Source organism: Petaurus breviceps, unplaced genomic scaffold (assembly GCF_028583685.1).
Source record: "Petaurus breviceps papuanus isolate PSGF00001 unplaced genomic scaffold, PetGlider_PUasm1.0 90579, whole genome shotgun sequence".
NCBI lineage: Eukaryota > Metazoa > Chordata > Mammalia > Diprotodontia > Petauridae > Petaurus > Petaurus breviceps.
The window spans coordinates 6,332,106-6,356,858 of NW_027187278.1; the positions used below are offsets into that span (position 1 = coordinate 6,332,106).

General features: G+C 35.1%; 1 pseudogene; it reads left to right on the forward strand.

Annotated features, from left to right (window-relative positions):
- Window positions 1–21,445: 21,445 nt before the first annotated feature.
- Window positions 21,446–22,371, forward strand: LOC138142432 (nucleolar and spindle-associated protein 1-like; annotated as a pseudogene).
- The last annotated feature ends 2,382 nt before the right edge of the window (window positions 22,372–24,753 follow it).

Below are 24,753 nucleotides of genomic sequence, written 5' to 3' on the forward strand. Positions count from 1 at the left end.
AACTAATATGTCTAAGTGCCCTTAATTTAATTCTTTTCCCTGATACATATTATATACTTTCTTTAATAATTTTACTTTAATTTTTATATATTTATGTTAATATATATTTGTATTTATATATGTGTATATTTAGATCCTCCTTCAAGTTTCCAGGGACTAATTTCCTGAGGTGACTAATTCCCTGAGACTAGGGAGTGTGTGGGTATATAATGAGAGAGTATAAGATCTGGTGATTTTACACAAAGATTTGAGACACCAATAAACAGGTGACTAGAGAGCTGGGGCTGTACCAGTGAGAGCAGATGACTGCCATAGGAACATAAGATCCCCAGAGCAGCACTCAAAGAAAACATAAGGAAAGTACACTTGATTAGCTTGAAGGTAAGCAGTTTAATAGTGTCTTCTCTGTTCTCCCTGAGTCTAGCCCTAAATAACGATTTTTCCTTCTTGAGCTTTCTACTCCCTCAAAACCAAGCTTTCACTGTACAATTGTTTTTTTTTAATTAATCTTATTTTTAGATAAATATTTCATTATTGCTTGTTTTCTGGGTATGACTGCAGATGCAGGCAGAGCATTGGGAGGGGAAACTCTGAGGAGATTTTTATCTTTTCAGAGAACACAGAAGCTACAGGCCCACTCCTGGCTTAATGGTTTCAGAAATTACCTGGGAGCATATTTTATGAGCCATTTATCCTCTGTATTTCATAGCTAAACTCCCGAGAGCAGTCTTGGGTCACAACCCAGGGCTTTGTGTCTGACTGCCTTAGCCTGTCTTTAATTTCTGTAAATTGCAATCATCTGAGGAACCTCCATGGAAGACACAGAGTAGGGAGCATCCCTGAGGATTAATTTTTGCCTTTCCTCCCCACATCAAGTCTATAGAAAGAGATAAAAAGAGGGAGAGTGAGGAGAGTCTCCTTATTGCCTGCAGGATCAAATACAGAATGCTGTGTTTGGCATTCAAAGCTGTTCATAATCTAACCCCTGCCTACCTTCCCAGTTTTCTTACACTTTACTCTGACATGTAGTCTTCCATCTCATGACACTGTCCTCAAGTCTGTTTTTCAAAAAGGAAATTCCATTTCTTGGTTCTGGGCATTTTCTCTGACTGCTTCTCATGCCTGTCACCCTCTTTTTCATCCTCTCTACCTGCTGATCTCCCTGGCTTCCATTAATCTCGAACTAAAATCATATCTTTTACTAGAAGTCTTCTCCAAACATTCTTAATTCTAGTGATTAGTTCTAGTTGATTGTTTTCTATTTATTCTGTACATATGAAATGCAATTGGGATGTGAACTGAGGTCTTTCTGACTCTAATGGCAATTCTCTATCTACTAATTTGCATTGAATCTCACCTGAAACACAGACAATTAATAAGTGTTCATTTATTGTGTGACTATTTCAAGAGTCATTTAGGTTTCTTCAGTTGTGGAAAGGGTTCCTTTGCAGTGATGATACAAGTTTTTTTGAAAACATGAAGTATCATAATGTCATCATGTGATGATTATGTGGTTCTACTAATTAATACACAGATAAAACATTGAAAACTTTTAGTTTTACATCAGATTATTTCATATCCTTACCAAAGAAGTGCCAAATGCTAATCTATGGTAACTAATAAACAGGAGGATTTGAAACTATCCCCCTAAAGCTATTAAAACCCCTTTAACCAGCAATACCACTACTAGGTCTACACAAAGAAAGTTTTTTAAAGGATCAATATGTAGAGACACATTTTCATAGTGACATAGCCTTTTCATAGTGACAAAGAAATGGAGAAGGGAGGGTAGCCCATCAATTGGACAATGACATAAAAAGCATGGGATATGAATGTGTTGGAATTGCATTTGGCTATAAGATTTAATGGAGATGGTCTCAGAGAAACCTGGAAAGACTTGTCTGAATTGATATAATGTGAAGTCAATTAATCAGTAAGTAAACATTTCTTAAATGTCTACCATATGCTCCTTTGACCTCCGGAATATCATATTCCAAGTCCCTCAATCCCTCAGTGTAGAAGCAGCCAGATCCTGAGTTATCCTGAGTGTGTTGCCACAATAGTCAAATTGTTTCTTCCTGGCTGCTTGTAATATTCTCTCCTTAATCTGGGAATTCTGGAACCTGGCTATAATATTGCTAGGAGTTTCCTTTTTGAGATCTTTTTTTTTTTTTTCTGGAGGAGATTGGTGCATTCTTTCAACCTCTATTTTGCCCCCTGGTTCTAAAACCTCAGGAAAGTTTTCTTTGAGAACTTCCTGAAGGATGATTTCTAGGTTCTTTCTTTGATCATGGCTTTCAGGTAGTTCAATAATTTTTAAATTATCTCTCCTGGATCTATTATCCATGTCAGTGGTATTCTTTCATTTGTTTGAATCTGTTTAACACAATCTTTATTTCTCATAAAGTCATTAGCTTCCATTTGCTCCAATCTAATTCTGAAGCAATGATTATCCTCAGTGAGCCTTTGAATTTCTTTTTCCATCTGGAAAATTTGGCTTTTTAAGGCATTCTTCTCCTCATCGCCTTTTTGAGTCTCCTTTGTCTTTTGAGTTAGTTTGTTTTTTAAGGTGTTATTTCCTCAGTCAGGCTGTTGACTCTCATTTCGTAATTTTCTTGCATCATTCTCATTTCTCTTCCCAATTTTTCCTCCACTTCTCTTATCTGTTTTTTAAGGTCCTCTGTGGCCTGTAACCATTTTGTATTTTCCTTTGAAGAGTTTGGTGAAGGAGTTCTGCCTTCACTGTCTTCCTCCTGTTCCATGCTTTGCTCCTTTTTGTCCCCAAAATAAGAGTCTAATGTTGGAATCTTCTGTCTGCTTTGTTTCCTTTGCCTGGTCATGTCACCCCTCAGTCACTTGACCCCTGGGCTTTTTGCCACAGTAGGACTATGCCACCAAATAGGGGAGCTTTCATCCGCAAAGCTAGGGTTTTCTCAGCTGCCAGAAGTATTAGATGGTTGCCTTCTCTGAGGCCTCCACATGCTTTGGCAAGCTGGACACACACTCAAGGACCTCCACCCTTGACTGCAATGCACATCCAAGCAGGTTAAAGAAAGTGTGAAGACCCCTCAGACCAGTCGCTTGGTCCCCCTACACTCTGCAGGCCAGGAACTGAAGCTTCCATGTGGAGCAGGCTGGCTGTGCTGGGCATCTCAGCAGCTTCTCCCCTGGGGGGAAAAGGCCAAGCTCTCCCACTTACTGGGTCCTAAAGTCCAGACTGCACTGACCTCTCACTTTGTCCTTCACATCTATGTGTTGATAATTCTGGAAAGAGCCACAGTGCTGATGATTTGGATTCCCTCTGGCCAGAGGCTGGTCCGACCTGCCCTGGGGCTAAAACCTCTGGCTCACTTGGGCTAGGATCTCACAGACCTGCGCTGGCTGATTCCTGCTGTCCTGCCAGGCTATCCTCAGTGGGCAGTCAGCTTCTTTGTGTCATTTTGTGGATTCTGAAGCTCCAAAATTTATTCACAGTCCCCTTTTTATATTGATTGGGGAAGGTGGAAGCCAGAGCTGCTCAGATATCCTGCTTCTACCCTGCCATCTTGACTCTGACCCAACAAAGTCAAGACTTAGAAATTTTGATAGACACAACAATTAACTACAACTCCAGAGAACTCAAGATGAAATATATTATTCACCTCCAGAAAAAAAGGTGCAAATTGTATCATGTAATTTTTTGGACGTGGCTAATGTGGATATTTCTTTTGTTTCATTATGAATATTTTTAAACATATTTTTTTTCTTGCTTCCTCAAAAACTGGGAGAAGGGTAGGTGTGAGAAAGAAAATTCAAAACTAAAAATACATTCAAATAGAATTTTGAAGAAAGAAAATAAATATGCAATCATATTGTGAAAAATCCCTCAGGGGTACAAGGAGTATTATGATGTCTATGTTTCTGCCAGAGTCAGCTGATATCTGTTTTGGCAAATGTTTCTGGATTTTTTTTCATTTTATGTTATTTTCCTTATGTTTCAAATTTACCAAGCAAATAATTCCCATAAGTTGCAAAGATACCTAGTACCCTCCCACTATATCTCTCTCTATACACATAGGTGTTCATGTATATATTTATGTATATGTCCAAACTTATGTATAGATGTATAGATATTTAGATCATTGTTGTTCAGTCATTTCAGTCAAGCCTGACTCTGTCAGTCTTGGGATTTTCTTGGCAGAGATACTGGAGTGGTTTGTCATTTAATTCTCCATCCTCCTTCTTCCTATTACAGATGAGGAAATTGAGACAAACTGGGTTAAATAACTTGCCCAGAGTCACATAGATAGTAAGTGTTAGGCCAGACTTGAACTAAGGTCTTCGTGACTTCAGTATAAGTTTTCTATCTCCTACACCTTCTTATTGCCCATAGATATATAAATACACATATAAATTATATCTATGTACATATATCTGATAAAAGTATATAACTATCTACCTGTACAAATGTATATTCATATTTTATGTAATATTAGATATTTATGAAATATTACATACACACATATTTTTCAGTTTTAGAAAACAAAATGAGATTCTAAGTCTGTATCAACAGTAGTTCCTATATATTTTGTATAGTAGTTTGTATATATTTTGAGATACATAATCGCCAATAATTTCTAGGCTTCAATGTCTAAGTCATGTCTGATTGTCCTTGTCATTCCTAAAACCCATCTTTGAGAGATAATTTTGTTAAGATGAATTCCTTATATAAGTCAATTGTATTAAGACAGGGAAGCCTAACATTTCCAATATGAGGATTTGCTTTCCATTTGCACAGTGATTGAAAGTCAATGGGACAGGAGGAAAGGCTCCATGTGGGTAATAAAGTCAGTCATTCAAAACTAGTTGCTAGGAAAGGAGAAGTCACAAGAAGAGGTGAGGAAGGCCAAGCCACTGAAAAATAAAAGTGGTCACAACTTCCAGAAATAGAACAGTAAGATGCAGACACTTAGGCCCTTAGGGAGAGAGGATTATAACTTGTGCAAAATTTAAGAGACATATAAAAAATGGGAAAAAGTATACCTAAATAAAGTCAACTTATAATTTTGTCCTAAGAGTTTAACAATATCTTGATTAAAAATTAAAAAAAAATCTTTTAAAAGGGAATTCCTTAAAATGAAGTTCACCATTGCATAATAATTATTCATGATTTTTAGATGCGAAGAACTCTATAGTAATAAATTTATAAGTAAAATCCTTTGTCTAGGAATATAATATTCCAGAAGGTTGGGACATGGATTTTCACAACCATAACCCATGCCAAACCCCATTTTTATAAACCATTTCAGTGATATTAGCTGATAAATATCATATAAAATACTGAATTTTAATGATTACCTGTGAATATTTCTTTAAAAAAAAAACTTGAACTGGAAGAAGACAAAAATATTCTGAAATAATGCAACCATTTCTCAATACAATGGAATCTCCATGCTGCCTATATCTCATAACTTTGGAGCAAAGTGAAAACATATCTTTCAATCCTACCAGTAGTCCTTGCCTAGAATCTTGTATATTTCATTTTCACAAATTTTCTTCTGCCCCATGTGGATACTACCTTTATTCTCCATTACCAATCCCCCAAGTTGAACTTTCAATTTTATGAAATGACCTTACTTAAAATTAAAGGGAGAAAATGTAATATGAAATTCTTACATGGAATCATTAAGTTACAAAGTAAAGGAGTCATACCCTAAAATATATGTAATTTAGCAATAAATGACACAAATTAATGTTGACACTAATCAATACTTTTTTCAAATTTAACTAATATTTGGTTCTAGCCTTATCATTCAGCCAGCTGCCATATTATCAAAGGAGAAGTCACACAAATTCTGTTGCTGTTTCATTTCAAAGTTGATACATGTACTTCCATAAATTTATGTAATATCAGCTCAGAATGAAAACTGCATGATCAAATTTAGCATTTTTCATTTGATTCCCAGTATAAGTGAAGAGATAGTAAAAGAACACTCAGTAACCAACAAAGAGTTGATGTGACTGGATGTGGATGGACTCCATTTCTATTTCATAAATTAACTTGAGATAAGTTAATGTGGTTCTGATATTAAAAATGGGAAAATTCACCAACATTTAGTGTTAATGAAAATTATATCAAAACTGAGAAAATTCTAGAACAAATTACCAAATGTTTATAAGCACTAGAAAGGATAAACACAGAATGGGATACTATGACTGTATTGACAATAGTTTGTATAGATTTTGTGTAGTAGTTTCTATATATTTTAAGATGCATAATCATGAATAATTTCATATAATTATGAATGGATTCATATTTACATGGGTATGTTCATCAGGACTGGGGAAAGGAGGTAAATGTTCAACAACCAGCTTTATGTTTTTTTAAATGTACACATGACCCACATTTAAATTTAGTCTGCATTATTAAATGTTTTCCCATAACTTTCTTGTCTATACAGTATACAAAACAGTAAATCTAGATCTTTTGAAGTGTTTGTTGATTACCAAGGAAGAAGTTTCCACTGAAAATTTTAAAATCAGCTCTGGTGAGTCAGTTCAAGCTGGTTTCAGCACAACACTAATCTCACTTCTTTCTTTTTTGGAGGAGTGGGTTTAGAATGTCATAAAATAATGTACATCTGGATTTACCAAAAACCCACATTTGACAAAGTTTTTCACAATATTTCCATGGAGAAGATAGAAATATGAAGACTGAATGATAGTATAGTAAGGTCTATTCAATACTAATTGAAAAATAATATCCAAAGAGATAGCATTTATTAATAATTTTTTTATATGTGATGAGGTCTTTTGTAGAGGGCTTTATTAGCTGTGACTGACTCGGGCTGGTCCTCTGATAGATATGACTGGTATTAAATGAAATGAAATGCGACTCTTGCCATTCAACAAAGGACAGAATACTTGGGCATTGCAGAGGAAAGACATTCAGCAAGAATATTTAGTGAAGATACTACTTAATTCAGTGAAGCATGTTTCTGGAGTTGTTAAAGCTGTCAATCAAAGGTCAGAAGACTTCTCAGAAAGAGAACTACTCATGACCTATTATACTGAGGTGAACAGGAACAACCTAAACCAATCCCCTTGATCAATCATGTCTCAAGAACTTCATTACTTCTTAAGGAAAAGAGATAACAACTTGTTTGGAGTTTAGACCTAAGGAAAATTTCCCCAAACTATACAGCATATGATCTAGAAAATATTGCTTTTCTGACAAGTGTCATAGGAAAATCTATTCTATTCAAGGGTGTTTTTTTTTTATAAATCATTATTGGAATTAGACATAAATGGCTTCAAATATGCATATTAAAACATTGTTGTGTGAGATAACTAATTTATTAATTAAGGTGTTGATATATTAGAATGATGAGCCAACTCTAACAAGATAAAAATAGGGGAGGAATGCGAGTAAGAGCACCGGCTCGAGTGTCAGGATGACCTCGATCAAATCCGGGCTCAGATACTCAGCACCACACCCAGAAATAAGTGGATGTGTAACCTTGAGCAAGGTACTTAACCCCGATTGCTTTAAAAATAAAAAGAAAAAATATAGGGGAGGAAAGTAAAGTTCTGTATTTGAATAGAACTACCTTCCTTGACACCTTGCTTTTGCTTTTCATCTCTGCCATGAGGCCCAAAGTTCTACTTTTGTGGCCAGTAAATACTTTTTGTCCTTTCTGACCCTTCTAATCACTACTTGAACTGTCCCTCCCTTATTCCTACCCATAACCCATAGTTAGAGAAAATAGAGTTGAACATGTTACAATGACTTCCCTATCTCCAAAGGTCTTTCTATGGATACCAGAAGAAAGCATGCTATGTCTGAGAGGACTCTGTTTAGGTTCATGTTGAGTGAGATGACTTTCATGGTCCTCTTCATGTCTCTCTTGCATTCTTTGATTCTAAGAAATAGAATGCTAGGCATGAAGTGAGGAAGACCAGAATTCAAATATGGTCTCAGGTATTTACTAGCTTTTTGACTCTAGACAAGTCATTTAAACTCTGTCTGAGTCAACTTCCTCCACTACAAAATGGGGAGCATAAAAGCACCTGACTTCCAAAGTTATTATGAGGAATAAATGAGCCAATATCTTTAAAGCATTTAACAGTGAATATAGCACATATTAGGCACTTAATAAATGCTTGGTCCCTACTGTGCCAGCTAAGAATTATTTTAGTATGTTATAGAAGTATATCAAGTGACTGTAAGGTAAAGTGGAAAGAAAATTGGTCTCCTAGGAATTGGTTTCATAATTGTTATGGGACCAGATTTTAAATAATATATCTGAAGCATACTGCTATGTAACTCCAGTTGCAATTATATATTTTTTATTTTTTTTAAAGCAATCAGGGTTAAGTAACTTGCTTAAGGTTACACGGCCAGTTATTTCTGGGTGTGGTGCTAAGTATCTGAGCCCGGATTTGATCCCCAGGTCATCCTGACACTGGAGCCAGTGCTCTTACTCCCTGTGCTACCTGGCCGCCCCTGCATTTAAATTTAAGTCAATAAAGTTTTCAGTGCCACAATTATCTCTCTAATATTCAGAAGAGTTGAAAATTTACACTGATAGAACTTATCCAAGAGAAGTCCCTAAAACAAAATTATATATATATAAAAAACACCAGTAGGCAAAACCCCAAAACAATATCAAAGCAAAATAACATCTGCATTTATTCCACCTATACCCCACTATTCCCTATCATTTATATAAATGTCATGTGTAAAATTCCAAATCTTCTCCACTCAGGAAGTGGAAAATAAAAGTCTAGGTAGGAGTTGAAGGCTGTTGTTACATCACATTAGCTCTCATTATAAGTTAAGATAGATTCTGTTGAAATTCCTACAGCCCACCTCTTTTTTTTTTAAATGGATATGTTTGGTACAACCTAGATTTTATAATTTCCTCCTAAAGTTAAATGTTATTCTTGAATAATAACAAAAAACAATTTAACATCAACAGATGGGAAATTAAGTTTTAAGGGAATCACTAGATAGCTTTTGATCTATATTTCTGCCATTTTAACCTTTCCTAAAACAAGTTTTCATTTTCACTGTAAGTTGAGCCAGTCCTTGGGGTACACAGATGGCTCTTTAAACCATATGGTGCCTGAACCTCTTTGCTCTCTGCAGTTGACATGGAAACAGCTAGTCAACATGAAATAATAAGGAGTATTGTGGGTAAATTGTTTTTTTTTCTGGTGATCTACTGAGGATATTATATTTACATTTGAGGAACATGTTTAACAATAATTCAATAATTTACAATACCTCCACAGAATATACATTCAAATAGACAATTAAATTTAACAAGATTCTTGTAGATAAGACCAAATATGAAAGACTCCTCATGAATGTCTCAGCAAAACATCCATAGGAACTCTATCAATAATTCACTAAATTATTTTTAAAGTATGCAACATCATAGACTATGCAGTTGCTATCCTACAAAATGTTATCTCTAATGTACTACAGTTGAGGATTTAAAGTTCAAGAACATTTTCTTTTACCTGGATTGCCCTATATTTGTATTGCTGTAATGTAAACTGTGTAAAAACAGAAAATTTTGCATGGCTATATCAAGTTTTGAAAATTGGGGTGATTTAGATTAGATTCCTAGACTTTCACCTAGCTAGTAATGAAGAATAATCATAATCAGTTTAACAGGTTTTCATATTTAATTATATTTGTTTGTGATTTAGTATATTCTGTTTTACCTATATTACTGGATTTATTTTCATTTGTGTCCTTGCTGTAAAAGCAGAGTTGTAACTTCTATATAAAGTACAGACTGCATAAACTAAGGAAAACATTCTTAGGTGGTATGAGATTTTAAATGAATAATGTTATTCTTTTAGGCATGAAGTAAATAATGAGACAAGCATGTTAGTGGAGGTGGCGTTAGCTTTAGCTGGTCACTTAACAAGCATCTATTAAGTGCTTATTATAAGACTACAATGGGCTTCAGAGAAGAGAGGGGAAATGGGAATAAGGGGAAAGAGTTAGTTGGGATGTTATGATGTGGCACTAGTGGACCTGATTAATCCTTACTTCAATCCACACATCTGAAAGCACGTATCTTAAAAGCTTCCCCTCCAAAAAGCAGTGTGATACATTAGCTGTATATAGAGGTTCCTGTAGGACATTAAAATCACTCTCAAAAATATGTACTGATAAAGAAAAAGCTGTCACAAGGGATCATCTTCCAATTTAGGAACAGTCATTTCACATCTCCTTTAAAAGAAAATGCTGTTGTTTAGAGTGGAAGTTGATGCTAAGGGACATTGTGGTATGGAGCTAACTCCAATGGGTAGAGACTGTTGGGAGCCATAGATAAAGAGAAAAGAGTAGATATATATTAATGCTTGGAGGTATTCTTAATGGCTAGCTACCATTCTAATGTAAGTCACCTTTAAGGAAGAAAAGTATTTTGATTATTAGTCTCATTAACAGCTTAATGTACCTAAGGCAGGTGAACATTAATGTTCCATGAAATATAGTTATTGTTGGCTCCATATGCTCTACCCTGGACAATTGTGGCCAACCACAGATTATCCAACCCAGCAGTATAATGTGTTATACTCACATATTGATTGCCATGCCCAGTTAAGTACCTGTTCTAGCAGCTTTCCTGAGTAGTGTTCAAAGGTCTACTTCTTTCATGGGTTGTTCATCATATTGAGTGAGGTCCTGGCACTTATTTGTCTCTTGGAACCTATTGGCTTTATTTGAGCAAGATCAAGGTTGCATAGAAATTAGGTCTGGAAGATGCAACCATTTTGGTGGCTAGATCTAAGCTTTTTGAGTCTGGTTCAAAAGGGTGAAGTAAATTTCCCAAAGTCACACTGGTAAGAGTAGTAGTAGAATCAGAATCAGATCTCCTGACCAAAAATCTATTACTCTTTTGACTATACTACAGAGGCAAAGCTGGAATTATATCTCTAAATTCTGAAGTTTTCAATGAGCAGTTTAGACTACTAAAAAACTTTATTAACATAGTCTAGAAATTACAAACACAGTAAAAACAAAACCTTTATTTGTGGCATATAAAAATTACTGGATATTTAGTTTTGTACAAATCATATAACCCATCATGGCCAGTTACCTCTTAGCAAAAATTCTGGAGTTAGTCTAGATAATATTTGAGATTCTTTCAAACTCTAAATCAGTGATACAAAGATCAAAGATTTCAGATATGTTTTCAGTGATTTTTTAGAAGAGGTGAGGAAAAGTAATAATATGAAAAGCAGTTTTTAAACTATCAAATTATGACATGTGTAATGAGTTCAAGACACATTTCAAGCAATGTGCCAAGGATACCACATTTTTTTAGTTTTTTAAATTTTTTTAAATTCAATGTTATGTTTATTTTTAGTTTACATCATTAATTTCCACAAGATTGTAAGTTACACATTTAATCCCCATCTTTTCCCTACCCATCACCCCAAAACAGTGATCCCACTCTATACCCCCTCCCCCAACCTACTCTCTCCTATATCCTCCCTCATATTCCATCCAACTTTCCAGTAGGGCAAGATGAATCTCTCTACCCCAGTGCCTGTATGTATTATTTCCCAGTTGCATATAAAAACAATAATAATGTATTTTTTAAACATTTTGTTTTAAAACTTTGAATTGCAGATTCTTTCCCTTCCTCCCTTGTCATCCACCCTTACTTAGAAGATAAGCAATTCAATATAGGTTCTACATATGTAGCTATGCAAAACATTTCCATAGTGAATATATTGTGAAAGACTGACTATATTTCCTTCCATCCTATCCTGATCCACACTTGTTCTATTTTCTACTTTGACCCTGTCCCTTTTCAAAAGTGGGTGCTTCCAATTTTCCTTCCCCACAACCAGCCTTGCCATCATCACTCCTCTCATCCCGTTCCCCTCTACTCTCCTGTAGGGCAAGATACTCAATTTAGAGTGTATGTCATTCCCTCCCTAAGCCAAATTCAGTGAGAGTAAGGTTGACCCATTCCCTTTTGCCTTCCTATTCTTCCCCTCCATTGTAACAGTTTGCCCTTGCCTCTTCTATATGAGATAATTTACCCCATTCTGTCTCTCCTTATCTTCTGTCATTATATTCCTCTCTCACTTCTCAATTTAATCTTTTAAGTATCATCCCTCCCTATTCAATTGGTCCTGTGCCCTCTATCTATGTATACCTGTATACATATATACACACTCACATATGTATTCAGATGCCCATATACCCTCCTATATAGACAGATATATGTATGTATATCTATCTATCCATCAATCAATCAATCAATCTATCTATCTATCTATCTATCTATCTATCTATCTATCTATCTATCATCTATCTATCTACCTATCCACATTTATATTCCCTTCAACTATTCTCATACTGAAAAAAGTTTCATCAGTTAAAATTATCATTTTTCCATGTAGCAATGTAAATAGTTCAACTTTGATAAGTTCCTTATAATTTTTTTTCCCTGTTTGCCTTCTCATGCTTCTTGTATCTGAATGTCAAATTTTCTATTCAACTCTGGTTTTTTCATCAAGAATTCTTGATAGTTCTCTATTTCATTGAATGACCATATTTTCCCCTGAAACATGATACTCAGTTTTGCTGGATAAGTGAATTTTGGTTTTAATCCCAGCTCCATTGACCTCCAGAATATCATATTCCAAGCCTTTTAATCACTCAATGTGGAAGCTGCCAGATCCTGTGTTATCCTGATTGTGCTTCCACAATATTCAAATTGTTTCTTCTTGGCTCCTTATAATATTTCTTGTTCTGGGAACTCTGGAGCCTGGCTATAATATTCATGGGAGTTTTCTTTTGGGGATCTTTTTCAAGAGGTGATCAGTGGATTCTTTCAAGATCTATTTTGAAATCTAGTTCTAGTTCATCAGGGCAATTTTCCTTGAGAATTTCTTGAAGGATAATTTCTAGGTTCTTTTTTGATCATGGCTTTCAGGTAGTCCATTTTTTTTAATTATCTCTCCTGGATCTATTTTCTAGGTCAGTGGTTTTTCCAATGAGATATTTCAAATTGCCTTCTATTTCTTCATTTGTTTGGATCTGTTTAATAGTATTTTTATTTCTCATGAAGTCACTAGCTTCCATTTGCTTCAATCTAATTCTAAAAGAATTATTCTCTTCAGTTAGCTTTTGAGATTCTTTTTTACATCTGGCAAATTTGCCCTTTTAAAACATTCTTCTCCTCATCGGCTTTTTGAACCTCTTTTGCCATGAGTAAGTCTATTTTTAAGGTGTTATTTTCTTCAGTGAGGTTGTTGACTCTCTTTTCATGATTTTCTTGCATCATTCTCATTTCTCTTCCCAATTTTTCCTCCATTTCTCTTATTTGGTTTTCAAAATCCTTCTCAAACTCCTCTGTGGTCTATAACCATTTCATATTTTTCTTTGAAGCTTTTGGTGCAGGAGTTCTGACTCATTGTTTTCCTCCTGTTCCATGCTTTGATCATTTTTGTCCCCCAAAAAAGGATTCCCAAGGTGGATTGCTGTTCTTGCTTTTCTTCCTTTGCTTCCTCATGTTGCCACTCAATTATTTGACTTTTGAGCTTTTTTTGCCAAAGTGGAACTCTGCTTTCAGAGAGGAGAGCTTTTCCCCACATTGCTGGTGCTTTTGCAGCTGCTGGAACTATTAGTTGTGAGCCCTCACAGAAGCCTCCACTGGCTGTGGCACACTGGTCATGCACCCCAGGCTCTCCACCCTAGACAGCAATCCACATCCAAGCAGGTTAAAGTAAAAGCAATTACCCCTCAGACTGGTTGCTTGGTCCCCCTACAATTTGCAGGCCAGGAGCTTTGAAGCAGCCATGCAGCAGCAGCTGCTGCACCTCAGCCAATTCTCCTTCCAGGGGCCAGAGGCCAAACTGTACTCCTGGTCTCCCTGTTTCCACAAAGTCTACATTGAGTTCTCACTTTGTCTTTCACATTTATGGGTTGATAATTCTGTAAACATGGTGATCCAATCTCCCAAGGTCCCTCCAGCCAGGGCTGGTTGGGCCACCTTGAGGCTAAAACCAAAGGCTAACATGGGTCTGGGCTCGGCTGGCTCCCAGTGTGTTGTGATGGTCCTTTCCTGACAGCCTGCCAGGCTGTCTTCAGCCAGAGTTTTGTTACTTTTTGTCACTTTGTGTCTTCTGTAGCCCTAAAGTTTGTTTAGAGTCATTTTTATCTGTATTTGAGGTGGTTATGGAGGGGCATATGGAGTTTTCCTGATTCTATGCTGCCCTCTTGTCTCCACCCCAGGATACCACTTTTTAATAGAAGGAAGAATGTAATTGTGGATGGGGAGTCCAGGCAATGAATGTCCAGTCATTTTAACATGCACAAAATGCCCTGCCTAATTCTAGTTCTCTGGGGCATTGGGTGATACTGTTTCTGGGTATGCATAATTTAAAAGCCTTTGTCTCAGTCCAGAGGATAGGATACTTTGTATACTCTGTTTCCTATCAGCTTCTCATGTGGTGAAGAGAATCCTTTTAATTGGCCATTGAAACATAATTGTATGTTATATATGTCAAAGGTTCAAGAAGACTAATTTTTGCTCTCTTCCTGATGACTTTTGAGAAGGAAGAAATGATGTTATCTAGATGGGAGAACAGAAGCTTTGTATAATACAATGTCTCCCCACCCAGGTCTCAGGTGACCATGTGTACTTGACACTTGCATTCCCAGCATGCTATTTAAGAACTGATCTGAGGTGACTTAGTACCCTGAGATAGGAATGGCAAGGTGATTAGTGGTGAGATGAACAGATCCTCCACCAAGGGAAGTAAGTACCCAAGCAAGGTGCTAGGCTAGAAGATCTGTAAACATCATATGAGTTTCCACCAACAGCCCGTGTCCTGGAGTTAGGGGGGACAATAGTCAAGTTTGGTGAGCAGCTATCACAGTAACAAGAGGAAACAACATGGTTGTTTCCAACACAACAAGGAGCCAACATAGCAGGTCAATGGAGTGATTCCTATACTGAGTATATCATACACAGAATATAGACTCTGCGAAGAGAGAAAAGGGCACTTAACATCAGAAATTAGCATTATGCCAACCACCACAACCACTATCCCAAATCAAAATTGAGGAAATGTTTTATAGCAATCCCTTTATATTTGAGACAACTCCCCTTTTGTATCTGAATGAGTATGTAGAGGGGAGTGGACACTTTCCACTTTGGAAAAAAAATTGTTGTACTTTGGTCTTTGCTGTATTTTATCATAAATATTTATCTGAGGAGCTAATTGTTTAATTGCTATTAAGAGAGGTTAAATAATATTGGGAAAGAAACCAGTGGGGACTCCTGAGCAATATTATTAGAAATCTACTCCATATTTCAGTTACCCACAGAATCCTTCCCTTTGGGTACCCAGTTTCTCAATTCCTGTAGGAGTTGAGAGAGTTATCTTAAGGTGATTTCTAAATATATCGGAAGGATTAGATTAGAGAATATTTTCTTAATTATAGCAATAATTTATGTAGCTGTTTAAAGAAAGCTAATGATGATAACACCCATGAATGTAATGTGACAAAGATGAAAAGTTGGATGGAAAATGTGCATTTTTTATCATTTACATTTCAACTCAAATGTTGAAATGAATAAAATTATAAAAATAGTAATGATACTATACTTTTATATGTTAAGACTTTTATAGATGGTATTTGGTTGTCAGGAATGTTTGGTTTATGACTTTGGAGTCCAAGGTATTGTATTACTTGTTTGTCCCATGAAATATTTGTCTAATGGAGAATATAAAATACAAAATTCATATCACTAACTTGTTTTGATTAGCATATTTATGTTATATATTTTAATTATCCAGAGAAATAGTTATTTTGGTAGTCTGCATCTGTTTCATTTTTGAGTAAGACATACTTGGATGATTCATTTTTGGTAAAACCATTAGGAAAGAATAAGAACCATAGTGGGTACTCCAGCAAACACATAGATTTTGTTGCTTTCAAAGCATTTACAGTAGTATTCAGAAAGAAGAAAATATTTAAAATAAAGATACTTAAAATCATTAATAAAGTGTTTTGCTGCCCTGAAACCCAAATATGTATGTATGTATATGTATATATGTATGTATGTATATACATATAAAATGCTACTGCTTTTGAAACTAACCCACATTTCAAGTATAATTTATGAGTTGCCTTTCTTTAACTGAAAAAAAACCTCTAGTCTAGATTTTATTTAATCATTTCAGTGATTGTATATAATAATTTCATATCATTATCTATATTTAATATGTTAAAACATTAATCCAATGCACAACTTGGAATATGTGTACATGGTAATTTTTATTTACATAATCTTTTCATGTCATAAATTTTACTGAAATACATGTTATTATTAGAAGAGCAATAATAATAAAGAGATTAAACTACATATTCCACTAACAAAAATTAAACAATAATTTCATCTCACTCAATCTTTCACCATTTTCAACTCAATGAATGCAAATTTCTTAGCACATATCAATGAAAAACAGTGACTTAAGACTTAGACCTTGAATGTAGAAGTCATATTAAACCAATAGATGAAATTGATGCCTGTAAACAGCTTGGTTCCTTCAGGAAAGACAAATCGAATAGAAATATATTAGAGAAATGCTTGTGGCTACATATACTAAGATCCCTACTTGAATTCCAAGAGCAATACTCTGTAGAATATTATATACACACATGCAATAGTAGCAGAATAGAGAACACTAATTAGTGCAGTCCATTAGAGTAAGGTTGAGGAGTTAAAAGCCAGCATCCAACACTTACAAGCTTTGTGACTCTGGGTGAATCAGTTAAACTCTCCCATCAGTTTTCTCATCTGACAAATTGGAATAAAAATAGTACCTGTCTTAGAGAGTTCCTATAAAGTTCAAATGACCTCTAAAATATTTAAGTGCTTTGGAAACATTAATGTGTGTTTATAAACACATGTGTGAATGTTAGTTATAATTCATTATGATTGTGATTGTTATATTTGGAATAAGAAGCAATATAAAATCCAGGAATCTGATACTATTACTCCTGTATCACTTTATGTGCCACCTGAGATGCCCAACAAATATATGTACTGCCTTCACCATGATCTATGTAAATATAATCATATATAGGTGTGTGTATGTATGTTGATATATATATGTGTGCGTATATGTTATATATGTATATATAGCTATGTATATGTGTGTATATGTACTCAACATCACTGAAATTCATAGTTTAAAATTGACCTCAATGGCCCTTTATTTCAAACCATACTTGATAAAGAATTCTTCTATATAACATCATGATCTTGAACCCCTATAGTGGGACATAGCTCAATCAAACAGATAGAAATCCATTTCATTTTTATTACTTTAGTTATTAAGAAGATATTTTTTGGTTACATAATCCCAAATTGACATTTTTCCAACTGTTACCTAATCTAATTCTGCATGTAAGGCCAAATGGAGCATATCTATTCATGTTGATGTTAAAAATTAATAAGTAAAAGTTCTGTCATATGTTCTAAAAATCTGTGCTCACATGTAAAAGAATCCAGATGGTGCTAACATTTTATTTACCCAAAATGTGAAGATTTAGGAGAAAATAGATAAATATTGACTTATTCTACAACCAGCTTTAATTTGCTAATTATATTCTTAGCCTTCTCGAGCATATGGTTAACTTAATCAGAAATCCCATATGCCATCTTGAAACTGTATATATCTGTAGCTGTGTTTAAAAACACTGATTAGTCTCCTTTTTCCTTCTCTGTCATGAACACTACCATGTTCCTATTAATCAGCCATAATCCCCTGTTTCCTTATACTTCTTATAGGCCTTGATTAATAACTTTCTGATGTTCTTAAGATATATCATTTGCTATAATCACTCTCTCCATGTATAAACATATGTATATATGAATTTTATACATGTATATGTGTGTATACATACACACATACACAAAAACATTACTTGAGTAGATTTGAGCTCCATGATGGCAAGTTTGTATTTAATTTAATCTTTATATCTCTCTCCCAGCACCTGGCCAATGCTCTGTACATAGTTGATGTTTAATAAATCCTGAATTTTTGTTAAATCATGCATGAATTTCAGGATCAAATGGGTACCATGATTTGTGGATATTTTAATGGATATACTTTGCTATGAAACAATATACCTGAGATGGTACAATTGAAAGAATTCTGGCTTTGCAGTCAGATGACCTGGGTTTGAATTTCTGCCATGCTACATACTACCTATATAGCATTTAAAAACTTACTTTTCTTTGAGAATGAGTTTATTCATCTCTCCTATGATGGGTTTATATTGCATTATCACTAAAGTCCTCTCTAGAACTATATTTTTTATTCTTAAATTGTGATTCTACATACATAGGTCAAATCTAATGATGGGAATAGTATTACCCCCTTTGCTAAAAAAAGGATTACCTCTCTTTAAAAGTAAATATAGTTGTCTCTGGGACAGGATTGCTTTCTTCCATGTCTGACACAGTTTGCTATTTGCCATTGGACAAAAGTAAAATAAAATAAAAGACAACTTTTCAACCTTGATATATGTCTGAAAAATACATGGGTCACTCTACCCTACCCTGACAAAAAGATTTTTTCCCTATTGAGATGTAGAAGGATGCATCTATAGATGCTATGGGCCATTACATCTTTATGGTATATCAATCCCTAACCTTTTTGGAAATGCATAGACAAGACAGACATCTATTAGAAAGATGAGAGGATTAGAGTCCACACCATATGAATGCTAGTTGAAGAACCTAGGGGTGTTTAGCTTGCAGAATAAGAATATTCCAGGAGGACGTGATGACAGTTTTCAAATATATATATATATATATATATATATATATATATATATATATATATATATACAGGATATTTGTGAAAGATGAGTTAATCTGTTCCTTCCCCAAAAGACAAAACTATGAAAAATAAAAGGAAGTTACAGAAAAAAAGAAGATTTAAGGTTCATAAATGAAAAGAAGGCTATAGTTATCTAGAAGTAGAATGCTGCTTTTGACATGGGGAGTACCCCTTCCTGGAGGTCTTTGAGAAGATAAAATTGGCCTAAAATATTTATATTGTAGAAGGTCAAGGGCAAATACAGACTGTCCAATGTGGTCTCTATAGGCCCATTTTAACATGGTCCTTTCCCTCAAAAACGTTAAGGTAATCAGTAGGAGAGAGAGAGAGAGACAGACAGACAGACAGACAGACAGACAGATAGACAGATAGACAGAGAGAGACAGACAGAGAGAGAAACAGACAGAGAGACAGAGAAAGACAGAGAGACAGAGACAGAGAGAGACAGACAGAGACAGACAGAGACAGAGACAGACAGAGACAGACAGACAGAGAGACAGAGACAGACAGAGACAGAGAGAGACAAAGACAGATAGAGTGTTAGAAGATGGAATATACACCTACTATGTACCAGGATCTATGCTAAAACCTTTATTAACATCTAATTTGACCCTCATAATAAACCTGGGAGGGAGGTATTATCATCATACTCATTTTAAAGATTACGAAACTGAAGTCAAGAGAAGTTGTGACTTGATCAAGGTGACAAATAATAAGTGAGGCTGGATTTGCACTCACGTCACCCTGACTCCAGGTTGAGTGCCCAATTGACTGTACCACCTAGCTGAAGGGATTGATCTGTACCTGTAATTTCATCATTCTACAGAATTTTTCAGGGTAGAAACTCCTTCCACTAATGTAGAACAAACATATAACAGTAATTTATCCCCTTACAAAGCTGTCTGGGGGTAGTGGTTACAAGTACAGGTATCCCCACTTTACAGATAAGGAAACTGAGATTCAAAGAGGTAAATACTAGTCCAACATCATACAGTTACATGTACATATACATATATGTGTATATACACACATGCATGTATACATATATATACACACATGCACATCACAAATATAGATAGATAGATAGATAGATACATAGATACATAGATACACAGACATGCATATAGAGAGAAATAGAGGATGGGAAGAACAGGGAGGGGGAGAGGAAAAGAGAGAGAGGGAGTGAGGGAGGGAAAGAGAGAGAGATTCAAACTTATCGCCCGGAGAACCACTCCAAGATGGCTCCTAAAGTACTACATAAGTTATTGTTGTTTGTCCTTCATTTTAAAAGAGGATCCATGACATCAGGAAGGTAACGTCTTGACTTGCAAAGGAATTAGATTTAAGTGAGGTAGGGTATAAAGCACAAAAGAAAGAGGGAAATGCCCTCAGACTAATTTATGTATTGACAGAGATCCTGCTTCATTGTCCAAGATTTTTTTTTTAATTCACAAACAGTGAGCACTTCAACAAGTGAGGTTTCTTAAGGCTGGTAGGGTTTAATCAAAATCACATGATCACATGCTGAAAGCTGTGAGATGAGGGTAGCAGAGACTGAAGCTTTGATAATGATTTCCCAGACTGATATCTGATTGAAATGGAGATTGAAAAGTCAGAGAGTCAACCAAGGGAGCAGCAGCAGCAGGCCAAAGACCTAGTGAGATATTTGAAGCAGCATTTCTTGCCATAAACTCCCAGAAGAATATTGCCAAGTAGGTACACAGAAATCAGACTTCTTACTCATTTTGTTGCTTGCATCTACATATTATAAACTGGTGTTCCTATATCAAATCTATGAATAATTGGGGCAAACTAGTTTACCACTTCCAGACCCATTCAAATAAAGGAGAAGGCATTGGTGGATTAATTTTAATTAAGATCACATAGTTTAATGTTATTATATTTCCTGTTAAAATCATCACATATGAATAAAAGAAATATTAAATCATATATGTGATATTGAGGATACTCTTGGAAATAAAACAGTTTTAGATTTTCAAACTAAGTTACATGGAAATGTTATTTGCAAGGCTAAGAAAATTCTATTATACTTATTAAGGTATCTGAATAAAATATGTGAATTTATGTCTATATTCATTTATGTTTAAAAATACATGGTAATGTGTCCAGGGGTGACGCTGGAGTTTTGAACTGCAGCTGTATTGGCTGTTAGACTTCAGGGATCCTCATAGCTGGATAGACATGTCTATCCATATGGGAGAGAGTGGCATGGCTTTCCCTTTGGCTCAGGAGCTGGACTCCTTCAAGTACTGTGAGCTGCAGAGCTTGGCCAAGAGCTTGGACCTCTAGGCCAACCTCCAGGGAGATAAACTTTTAAAATCATTGAAAGAACATTTTCAACATGAACTCAAGAAAGAAAATGAGAGTCAGCAGGATCATTCAGAGACGATAAAAAGTCATCATCCTGGGCCCCCCAGGCAGAAAAAAAACATCAAAAGGAGAATCTTTTAGCTGTTGCAGAGGCCACAAAGCCATCCAAAGATAAGTAAAAGAACAAGTGGACACTTTTGGTCTGAAGAAAATTAAGTGGGAGATAATACTCTTTTAAAAATCCCTCCAGTAGAAAAGAGCCCTCATCTTAGAGATTGTTTGTCCAAAGCTAAGGAAAGGAAAACAATATTTAAAACTCCAAATTTTAAGGAGATTGACGAAGCTCAATTAAAGGAAATGGAATCTATTGACAAGTATATTGACTGGAAAATAAAACATATAGAAGTCCTTAACAACTCAGTGAAGGAATTAAAGATATTAGCTAAAAAAGCTAATGTAACTGGAACTCCCCACAATAATTCCAAGCAAAGTTCATCTAGCATGAGGGTAATAAGCCCATTTTCTCAGTGAGGCAGGTCCTCTTCTACCTGCACTGTGATCAGTGCACAATGACGCTTACTTCTTTCATCTCTTGGGACTGTGAATCAAAGTATCCTGTGTCAGAAACTGTTCAAGTCATCTACCCTCTCAACTAACAAAATGAATGTCAGGTTCTCGGAGGCTACTAAAGACAATGAGCATAAACAATCACTGACCAAGCCTCCAGCCAGAAAGTTTCCATATGTCAGCATGCTTGACACCCAGCTTAAATGCCAGGCTGTCATGGGGAAGAATAAGGAAAAGGAAGCTAGGCAAGCCAAGGGTGAACATCCTCCAGCTGTTACCCCATTCAAGTTCACAGCTGAGGCAGCACAGATTCCAGTCAGTATTAAGAAACCGGTATTTGATCTCAAAGAAAGTCTTTCCCGTCCACTTCACTATGAGCCACACAAAGGGAGGCTAAAAGCAAGGAGGGAATCTAAAGAAAATATTGCTCTGAATGAGATAGCAAATAGAATTGACTTCCACAAAACAACTTACAAACAGCCACATCTTCAGAGCAGAGAAGAACAGAGGAAACATCAGCAGAAAAGGAAAGAGAAGGAAGATGGTGTCCTTGGAACTTGAAGAGGACTGGTCATTCTTGGGGACTAACAATCTGCCACACTTCCTGTAGATATTCTTCATTATGAATCTTTCATGCCTCTGTAAATATTTCTATATTTGTTTTGTCATTGTAAATTTCATCCAGTCTGTCCTAATTCTGTTCTTACTCCTACTTATATTAACCTGCTACTAACCACCATCATTGAAATAGTGATACTTTCAGCTTACAAATATTTCATTTAGAAACTCTGACAATTATCCAAAATGGTCTTTCCCTAATTCTTTTTTGTTTAATCAAATACGGTGTCTTAATGCTTGAGCCAAATTTTTAATGTCACATATCCTCTTCTAGTCCTAGGGTTTCAAATAACTTGCAGGTATAACTTCTTCACATTTTAAATGATGGAAGAAAAGACAGTAGAATAGAAAACTCCTCTGAACTTCTAGAGAACTTACTAACTAAAAATACTGTACCCTAACTGAGTAAGCATCAATATAAACATGTCAAGCTTCAATGTTTTCTAAGCCTTTTCCTTATATAACTTCTCTATAAATACATGTTTGTTACTAATTTGTTATTGGATGCCACACTTCACATTTATTCCCTGAATGCTTTCAAGACTAAAGCAGAAGGATCATGCTCACAAGAGTCTTTTAATACTTATATTATTTCAAGTTAGTTTTCCAGATGATTGTGCTCTGTAATATAGTATCTTATTCAAAGGACATAAAAGACTGTGGATGCTTAGAATTATAGCCATCTCTATTTAGACTTTCAGAATTTTATATCTGGCAGTCTTTGTCAGATTAAAATACTGTATACCTAAGCTAACCTGTTAAAAGATTTCAACTTCTTTGTAAGATTTTTTATAAATAAAAGTAAAACTGAAAATTAAAAAAAGAAACATGGTATGTTGGGTTTAACACATATATTTGAGTTGTCACTTATCCTCTCAGTAGATCATCAATTCTGGCTTGAAGTTGAAGAAAAGGTACCCTTATGCATTGACAGAGGGAATGTTCCACAAGGTGAGGACCTTATTTCAATGAAATCACAAGTCTGAATGTTCTCTCATCCAAAATAGTCTCTTATTAAAATATATGTTTTCATTAAACATGTGCATTTTGCTATTGGTTTTCCTCAGTTTTATCATTATTCATAGATGGGTATTTAACTAGTATTATTAGGTGACAATTTTCATACAGGGGTGGTAGTTTAATCAACTAAATGTATATTTTATAAAATACCAACCATACAGAGCTGCGCCAGGCATGACATATACCTAAAAGTGAATTATATTAAGTACAGCCTATAGATAGGACTACTGTATAAAACTGCATCCTAAAATACCTGGATATCATGTTTTATATCTTTAATGTACTTTGGAAAGCTCTCAAGAGCCTTTGTTTTGAGCCACTCAAAATGTCTTTTGTATGTGTGAATATTGAGATGCAGATTAGTGTTTTCACTGTTCTTAAATAAAAAATGAAATATTAATTTTAGGGTTCTTTCTATAGTATATGAAATTTTAAATGTTGATGTTCTTTTCATATGAAAATCTCCAGATTGTATGAGTTTGTACTGACCCACAGAAAATGAGGTAGAAGAATTGAACTGCAATCTAATTGGAACCAAAAGTCATATGAAGATAGACTCTTCGACATTTCTTTGGTCAGATGATTGATTCCTTCAATTTCTACTCCTATATGAATGATTTTCACTCACACAAATGTGTATATGTATGCATATATACACATACATATGCAGGTATGCATGTGTATAAATGTATGTGTGTATATATGCACATATGAATATATCTATACACATACACAAACACCTGTGTTTTTCTTTTTCCAGTAATATCTCAAACCTTTTACTCTAGTTCCATTTTTCAATTATTTATTCAATCTTTCTACTTGGATATCACTTTAAACTCAAATATGTATCAAAAATAACTCATTACAGAATCATAGAAATTTAGAAATGGTGGGAATTTAAAGAAATCTAATCCAATTCCTTTATGTTATAACTAAAGAAATTGAAGTGGAGAGAGTAAATTATTTGACCAGAATCGTATTATTGTCAATGATAGAGTTATAACCTGATCTTCTGACTCCCAATTCAAAGTTTTTTGGCTATACCATACAGACATCAATTTAGTTTCATTTCTTAATTGTTAGGTTTTCCTGTCTTTTAGATTACAATTTTTATTCCAATATTTGTTCTTCCCCTTATCATTGTTCCCAATTTTATTTTGAAAAATAAAATGAATCACTTCTTTTCTAACGATAAAGCAATCAACACACACCTATTCCTTTGCTTATGTTGTTCCTGCACCCTGAAAGATCCTCCCCCTGGTACCTCATTTGTATCTCCCAAGGCTCTGTCCTAATTTCTTTTCTTTGATATTTCTCTCTCTCTCCTGTCTT